Raw genomic sequence first — 8,877 nt, 5'->3', positions numbered from 1 at the left:
TGTGTTATATATCTATCTATATATATATAAATTATTTATCAGCAATCTGGTTTTATCTCTCTAAAGAACCCTGTCTAATACAGCCATGCACAAATTGAAATACCTAGGGGTATATCTGACTAAAAAATGGAAAGATTTGCATAAGCAAAATTATAAAACACTACTATAATAAACCAAGAGGGACCTCAATAAATGGAAGAACGTCCCATGTTTGTGAATTGGCAGGCTCAATATAGTAAAGACATCAGTTCTGCCTAAGGCATTAAATAAGTTCAATGCTATTCCAATACGAATACCACCATCCTTCTTCAAAGAATTGGTAAGACTAGTTACCAGCTTCATATGGAGGGGGAAGAAGCCCAGAATTATCAGAGAACTCCTCAAGAAGGACAAAGTTGGAGGGCTTGCTCAACCTGAGTTTAGGACATATTATATGACCGCAGTAGTCAAAACAGTGTGGTACTGGTATAACGACAGATATTCAGACCAATGGAAAAGAGGTGACGATCCTGAAATAAAAAATCAGCATACAGGCAACTGATCTTTGATAAGGGCCCCCAAAATATCAAATGGGAAGCAGATGCCCTCTTCAATAAATGGTGATGGAAAAAACGGATTATCTACCTGCAGAAAAATGAAACAAGAATCTTACCTCACTCTATGCACAAGAATAAACTCAAGGTGGATCACAGACCTTGAGATAAAACCCCAAACAATTATGACCATTAATGAGGGAATTGGAACAAACCTGAGGACCTTGGCACAGGGCATACATAGGCTATCAGAAATAGGGAAGGATACAAATACAGAGGAGTCACAAACAGATAAGTGGGACATACTGAAGATACGTCACCTGTGTACATCGAAAGAATTCACCAAGAGAGTAATAAGAGAGCCACCGACTAGGAAAACATCTTTAGCAATGACACATCAGACAAAGGCTTCATTACTATCATCTACAATACTTTGCAAACTTAAAATAAGAGAAAAACTAACTGCCTACTGAGGAGGTAGGCAAAGAACCTGAACAGAAGTTTCACAGAGTCTGAAATCCAAATGGCCAATCAACATATAAGAAAATGTCCCCAATCAGCCATAAGAGAAATTCAAATTAAAACTACTATGAGATACCACCTAACACCCTCAAAGATAGCCCAATTAAAAAATCAGAAAGCAGCACGTGTTGGAGGGGCTGTGGTGAGATAGAAACTCTCACCCACTGCTGATGGACCTGTAGGTATGTGCAGCCATTATGGAAATCAATTTGGCGATTTCTAAAACAGATGGAAATTGAGCTGCCATATGACCCAGCAATCCCCCTATTGGGAATATACCCAGAAGAGGCAAGAAACAAACCACGGCCAGACATCTGTGCTCCAATGTTCATTGCGGCACAGTTCACAATTGCAAGGAGTTGGAAACAACCCACATTTCCATCAGCAGACGAATGGATTAAAAAACTGTGGTACATACATACAATGGAGTACTATGCATCGCTAAAAAGCAATGATGAACGCATGAAGCATATCGCCGCATGGGAAGAACTTCAGGAAATTACTCTAAGTGAAGTAAGCCAAGCACAAAAGGACAAGTATAACATGAGTCCACTGAGGTAAATTTATAAAAAGAAAAATGCAAAAGAGTCACAGGGGAAAAGCTACCGCTTACAAACACTCCAGGGGTGAGGTCCAGGTAGTATGGTAGGGGCCAGACCAAATCCAAGGGTACATATAGTAGCCAATTAGAAAGGAGGGGGTTCAATGGAAAGAAGGGGGAAAAGTGGTGTGGTGGGGTTTAGGGCACTGACCCACCCAAGGGGAGAGTATTGTTTGTGTCTCCACAGGTAAAGAGGGACCAGACTTAAATCTGGTGTTCCAGGATGTGAATGCAGCATGCCAGCTTGGAGAAGGGAGCCAGTAAAGGGGTCTGAGGTCTCTGCCCCCGTACCAGCTATATGGACAACTGCCCCTTCCCCCAGAAGAATTTACTTTAGAGGACGGCACTGAAGTTGCAGCTAGGGGAGCCGGACATGTCTGATTAGAGCTTAAGGGGGCAAATGAATGGAGAGGAAGAGAGAGTGGAGCACATCTTAGCCCACCAGGCCTGGAGAAAGATATCCTCACTCTGAACATCCAATTTGCAGAGTGGACCATATGGCCAATCCTACTAGGAGACACGCCGGCCCTTGCTGACCCATGGTGGACAACACTGGAGAGTCAGTGTTGGGACTGGCCCAATCTTACCCCGAGACACCCAGGAAAACACTGAAGGCATGAGGCAGAGCAACAGAGGGAGCAGAACAGGGAACTCCTGGATGCAAAGGATAGACTTTGGGGCCAGAACGTGACACCCCATCGGACTTGACTGGAGGACACACCTAGGGGGTCAAAAAATCAGACTTTGGTCTATTTACAGGTTTTTCTTTCTTTTAAGTTTTTTTCTTTTTCTTTAAATACATTTTTTTAAATTCTTTCAGGCCCCATGAGTCAGCTCTTCATTCTGTTCACCAGCTCCACTGCTGGGTGGCGTGGTCAAGCGTGAGGCTAGGACAGCCTTGGCGAGGCTCCCTTCTTGAAAGCCGCTCACAGGGGAGGAAGCCGGGGCTCTCTACTCCAGACTCGTCTGAGGGGAGGTAGAGGCGGCTGAGCCCACTGCCCAGGAAACCAAGCCAGTGGTTTGTTTGTTTTTTGTAACTAATTTATTCTTTTCTGGGTCACTGGATTTATTTTTGTTGTCATCGTTGTGGTATCTCTCGTTTTCTCTTGCTGTGCCTTGGTTTTTGGCGCATATTGTTATCACTGCAGATCTATCTAGATAAGATGTGCTGCATGAATAGTCTGGAGGAGAGGACAATGGGACCAATGGCTCCAGGGAGACATGGGAGAGGGGGAGGAAGGGGAAAGGAGGTAGTGTTGACAAACCCAGGGACAAGGGAGTAACAAGTGATCCAAAATCAGTGGCAAGGAAGGTGTGAGAGGCCTGGTAGGGCAAGGGCAAGGGCAGTGTAACCGAGAGAAATTGCTGAAACCAAAATGAAGGCTGAGGAGAGTGAAAGGAAATAGAAGGAAAATCTAGGAGGCAAAGGTCTAAATATTGGCATGTGCATATATACATATATTTATATAGGATTGTGGGGAAAGAGATCTACGTGCATATATTAAAAGGTTTAGTATTAAATCAGCAGATGGACATTGGACCTCCACTCAAGTACTTACTCAATGCAAGAACACTTTGTTCTATCAAATTGTCATTCCATGATGCACACCTTCCCGATAAGATCATTGAAGACAAATGTGTGCATAAGCAAATGTGGTGAAGAAGGCTGATGGTGCCCGGCTATCAAAAGATATAGCATCTGGGGTCTTAAAGGCTTGAAGGTGAACAAGCAGCCATCTAGCTCAGAAGCAACAAAGCTTATATGGAAGAAGCACACCAGCCTGTGTGACCATGAGGTATAGAAGGGACCAGGTATCAGATATCAAAGAACAAAAAATCATATCATTGTAAATGAGGGTGAGTACAGAGTGCAGACCCAAAGCCCATTTGTGGGAAATAGTCACTCCCTTACAGAAGTGTCGCAGGGAGGAGAGGAGCCAGTCAGGGTGCAGGATAACAACAATGAAACATACAACTTTTCCGTATTTCCTAAATGCTCCCTCTTCCCACTATCTTGATTCCAATTCTACCTTATAAATCTGGCTAGACCACAGGATGTACATTAGTACAGATAAGAATTGGAAACACAGGGAATACAAGATAAATGATCCCATCAGGACCAGTGGTGAGAGTGGCGATACCGGGAGGGTGGAGGGAAGGTGGAGTAGAAAGGGAGACCCTCCTCCTCCCTGGGGGATGGAAAACAGAAAAGTGGGTGAAAGGAGACATCGGACAGTGTAAGATATGTTATAATAATTTATAAATTTTCAAGGGTTCATGAGGGAGGGGAAGGGGAGAAGGAGGGGGGAAATGAGGAGCTGATAGCACGTGCTGAAGTAGAAAGCAAATGTTTTGAGAATGATGATGTCAACCAATGTACAAATGTGCATGGCACAATGGATGGATTGTGATAAGAGTTGTATCAGCCCTAAATAAAATGATTTTAAAAAATTAATTACTTAGGGTCATGACAGAAGTTGGAGGAAACATGAAGCTACTGATAATGAGTACAAGAATGATAGACTGACAACTTTTAGTAGTGTGGTTGCCGTGTGTTGCTATGATGATGAAGCTATGTCACTGGTATTTAAAATGCTAATAAGGTCACCCAAAGTGAACAATATGCAGGGTCAACGAGGGACTCTGATAGATTCAATATCCTTCACTTACTCCAACCACCATAACCTCTGGAACCTCAGTAACACACACTCTCCTTTAACTTACCAAGTAAAATTACATCTTCCAAAACCCTCTTCTCCAACTCATTAAAACATTACTATACATAACAGGAAGGCTTCCTATGATTCAAACCACCATTTAAAACCTACTTCCGAGCACCTATACCCTAATCCCCCTACTCACCCAACTTACACTCCCTCCTCATCTAAACACAATATGTTTTCCAGCCCCTCCCCACTACAGGTCCCAGAACATTCCGTACCTCCTTCAGCTCAACCCAGATGCAACACCAACAACACCAGCAGCTCCCATAATAAATCTAGTGTAACATACTATTCAAGAACATAGAAAAACCAGTAACCCCCCAAATTCATTCTAAGAAGTCAGCATAACACTGATATCAAACCGAGCTAAAAGACCTCATGAAGATTGAATAGTATAGATCAATATCCCTCATGAACATAGATGCAAAAATTCTCAACAAAATCCTGGCCAATACAGCCAACTAAATAAGAGCGGGAGAGAGGGACAGGGAGAGAGAGAGACAGAGAGAGACAGAGAGAGAGAGAGAACATGGGGAGGGGAGGAGCAGGGCACTAATCCACCCAAGGGGAGGATATTGTTATTTGTTATATCTCCACAGGAGAGGGAGGGAGAGACCAGGCTTCAACCCGATGCACCAAGACAAGAATACAACATATTGGCATGTACAAGGGAACCAATAGAGAGGTCTGCGGGGTCGGCCCCAATCCCAACTATGTGGACACACACACACACACACACACCTCAGAAGAATGCATTACAGAGGACAGCACTGGGGCAACAGCTTGGTGAGAGGTGCACGCTGGATTAGAGCACATAGGGGAAATGCAAATGGATGGAGGGGGAGGAGAGGACATCCTGGCCCAACAAGACCCAAGGATGATGTTCCTGCTCAGAGCAGACAGTGCACAGGGAGGACCATAGGGCTGGCCCCACCACAGGACACGGCATTCCTCACTGAACCAAGGCACTGCAGGGACAGCACTGGAGACACAGTGCGGGAATCGTGCACGGTCTGGCCCCATTACTCTGGGGAAAGGCACTGAGGGCGTGCAGCAAAGCAGCAGGGGGAGCAGAGTGATGAAATCGCGGGGAACACCAAAAGTAGGCTTTGGAGAGAGAGAGTAGCACCCCATCAACTCAACTGGAAAATACTCATAAAGGCCAACAAAATAGGCTTTTCCATTTTTGTCAATGGCGTTTTTGTTATTGTTATTTTGTTCTTGCTTTCTGTTGTTGTTATTGTTTTCTTGGTTTTGACTTCCTTTGTGGTTTTATTTGGCTTTGCCTGGTTTTTGCAGTTATTAATATATCTGCATGTCTATCTAGATAACATAGGTGGGATAAATAATTTGGAGAGGAAACGAACGGAACCAGTGGTTCCAGGGGCATACAGGAGAAGGGGAGGTAAGAGAAAGGAAGTGGGGGTGGGGGGTGAGGACCAGCCCAGGGACAAAGGAACAACTAAACTAAAATCAATGGAAGGAAGGTCATAGATGCCTAGTGGGGCTCAATCAAGGGCAATGTAGCAGCGAGGAATTACTAAACCCAAATGAAGGCCAAATGTGATGGTGAGACAAGGGGGAAGTAAAAAGGAAACTATGTATTCATATCTATACTTAAGAATTAAGGTTACAGATGGACATTGGGCCTCAACTCAAGTACTTCCTTAACACAAGAACACTTTGTTCTAACTATCCAGTATTCTGTGATGCTCACCTTCCTGACACAATCTCTGAAGACAAAATGGATGCATAAGCAAATGTGGTGAAGAAAGCTGATGTTACCTGGCTATCAAAAGATATAGCCTCTGGGGTCTTAAAAGCTTAATGACAAACAATTGGCCATCTAGTTCAGAAGCAACAAAGTCCACATGGAAGAAGCTCAACAGCCTGTGTGATCATGAGGTGTTGATGGGATGAGGTATCAGCCATCTAAGACCCAGAATAAAACCACACTCAAGGTGAATTGGGGGTTGGAGCATGGAGTGGAGACACAACTGTAGACAATTTGACAGCCCCTCACAGAAGAGTCACAGGGAAGAGATGAGCCAGTCAAGGTGCAATATAGAACCGATGAAACACACAACTTTCCCCTAGCTCTTTGGGGCTCCCTGAGGTCAGGCATCAGGCATCAAAGAACAAAAAATCATATCATTGTGAATGAGGGGGAGTGCAGAGTGGAGACCCAAAACCCATCTGCAGGCAACTGGACATCCCCTGACAGAAGGGTCACGGGGAGGAGACAAGCCAGTCAGAGTTCAGTATAACACTGATGAAACATACAACTTGCCTCTAGTTCTTTAATGCTTCCTCCCCCAACGCTATGATGATCCCAATTTTACCTTACAAATCCGGCTAGACCAGAAGATGTACACTGGTACAGATAAGAGCTGGAAACACAGGGACTCCAGGACAGATAAACCCCTAAGCACCAATGAGAGTAGCAATACCAGGAGGGGAAGGGAAAGGTGGGGGGAGAAAAGGGGAATTGATCACAAGCATCTCCATATAATCCCCTTCCTGAAGGACGGACAACAGAAAAGTGGGTGAAGGGAGACATCAGTCAGTGTGAGACATGACAAAATAATAATAATAATTTATAAATTATCAAGGGTTCATACACTAAGAATAAAATGGGTAACATGAAACATATGTATTATATATAAGTAATATATCAGTTCATGTTAGATAAATATTTGTAACTTGAATTCAAGATTAAAAAAAACTTTCCCACAGAAAAAAAAGAAAGAAACCAACAGCCAACATCATGATTGCTGGGGAAAGCTAGAAACATTCCACTAAAAACAGGCACAAGGCCAGAATGTCCCCTATCACCACGTTTATTCAATATTGTGCTGGAAGTTTTAGCTACAGTCATGAGACAACAGAAAGAAATCAAGGTAATACAAATAGACGAAGAAGAAGTGAAAATCCTGCTATTTGAAAATAATATGGTCTGGTATATAGAAACTCCATAGTCTCCACAAAAAGAGTGCTGAAAATAATCACGGAATCTGGCAAGGTTGCAAGATACAAAGTTAATAACAGAAATCAATTCCTGTATGCCAGTGAAGACAGTTATGAAGAAGACATTAAAAAATCAATACCATTTACAATAACCACACAGAAAATGAAATACTTAGGAATAAGCTTAACTAAAGAGAGAAAAGAACCACACAGAGACCATTCGTATAGGAAACTAAAAAGGACCTGCATGAATGAAAGAACATCCCATGTGCGTGGGTAGGCAGACTTAATATTGTGAACATGACAATACTACCTAAAACAATCTACAGACACAGTGCAAAACCAATTCAAATCCCAACTGCATTCTTTAAAGAAATGGGAAAACTAACTACCAATTTCATATGGGCAGGCAAAGGACCCGGGATAGCAATTTCTTAAAAAGAAGAACCAAATAGGAGGCCTAGCACTTCCTGACCCAAAAAGTGACTACATAGCCACAGTAGTCAATACAGCCTGGTCCTGGTACAATGAGAGATACATAGACCAATGGATCCGAACAGAAAACCCTGATATAAATGCATCAGCCTACAAGAAACTAATCATTGACAAAGAACCTAGAAAGAAACAGTTGGAGAAAGACAGCCTCTTTAACAAATGGTGTCGAGCAAACTGGATTTCTATAAGCAGAAGAATGAAGCATGACCAATATCTTTCTCCATGACCAAACTGGATTAAAGACCTGAATGTAAACGTAAAGACTGTCTGGATCAGCAAGAAGCAGGCTGGAACAAACCGAAGAGTCCTGTTGCAGGGCATCGAGAGGGTACCAAGTATGCTGGAGAAGGCACGCACAGCAGAAGACAAGATAGATAACTGGGGCATGCTGAAATTACATCACTTGCGCACATCAAAAGACTTCATCGGGTGAGTGAAAAAGACCCCATATATTAGGGAGAAAGTTTTACCAATGACATGTTGGGAAAAGGGCTAATTACCAAAATATACAGAACTCTGCAACAGTTCAATAAGAAAAATAGCAAGAGACCTAATTGAGAAATGGGAAAAAGACATGAACAAACAGTTCACCAAAAATGAAGTCCAAATGACTAACAAACACATGAAAAAATGCTCATGATCACTAGCCATCAGGGTGATAATTTTACAACCACAATGTCTTACCACTTTACACCCTCAGTGCTAGCCCAAATCAAAATAACAGATAACAACAAATGTTGGAGAGGATGTGGGTTGCTTAGAACTCATATGCACTGCTGTGGGCTTATAAATATACACAACCACTGCAGAAATTGATATGATGATAATTAAAGCAACTTGTGATTGATATCCCATATGATCCAGCAATACCACTATTAGGCTTATACCCCAAAGAAATAAGAGAAAAAACTTGAGTGAATATATACTCCCCCATGTTTACAGCAGCACAGTTCACTGTAGCAAGAAACTGGGAGCAGCTCAAATGCCCACCTTTGGAAGAATGGGGAAAGAAGCTTCGGTACATACACACAATGGA

The 8,877-nt window shown here is 42.8% G+C and overlaps 1 non-coding gene across 1 annotated transcript; it reads right to left on the bottom strand.

The window, feature by feature from the left end:
- Window positions 1–2,533: 2,533 nt before the first annotated feature.
- On the bottom strand, window positions 2,534–2,671 carry LOC142441672 (small Cajal body-specific RNA 21). Its single transcript, XR_012783029.1, has one exon.
- Window positions 2,672–8,877: the final 6,206 nt, after the last annotated feature.

This window comes from Tenrec ecaudatus, chromosome 2, assembly GCF_050624435.1.
Source record: "Tenrec ecaudatus isolate mTenEca1 chromosome 2, mTenEca1.hap1, whole genome shotgun sequence".
Lineage (NCBI taxonomy): Eukaryota > Metazoa > Chordata > Mammalia > Afrosoricida > Tenrecidae > Tenrec > Tenrec ecaudatus.
This window is presented reverse-complemented; position numbering and strand designations above follow the sequence as displayed.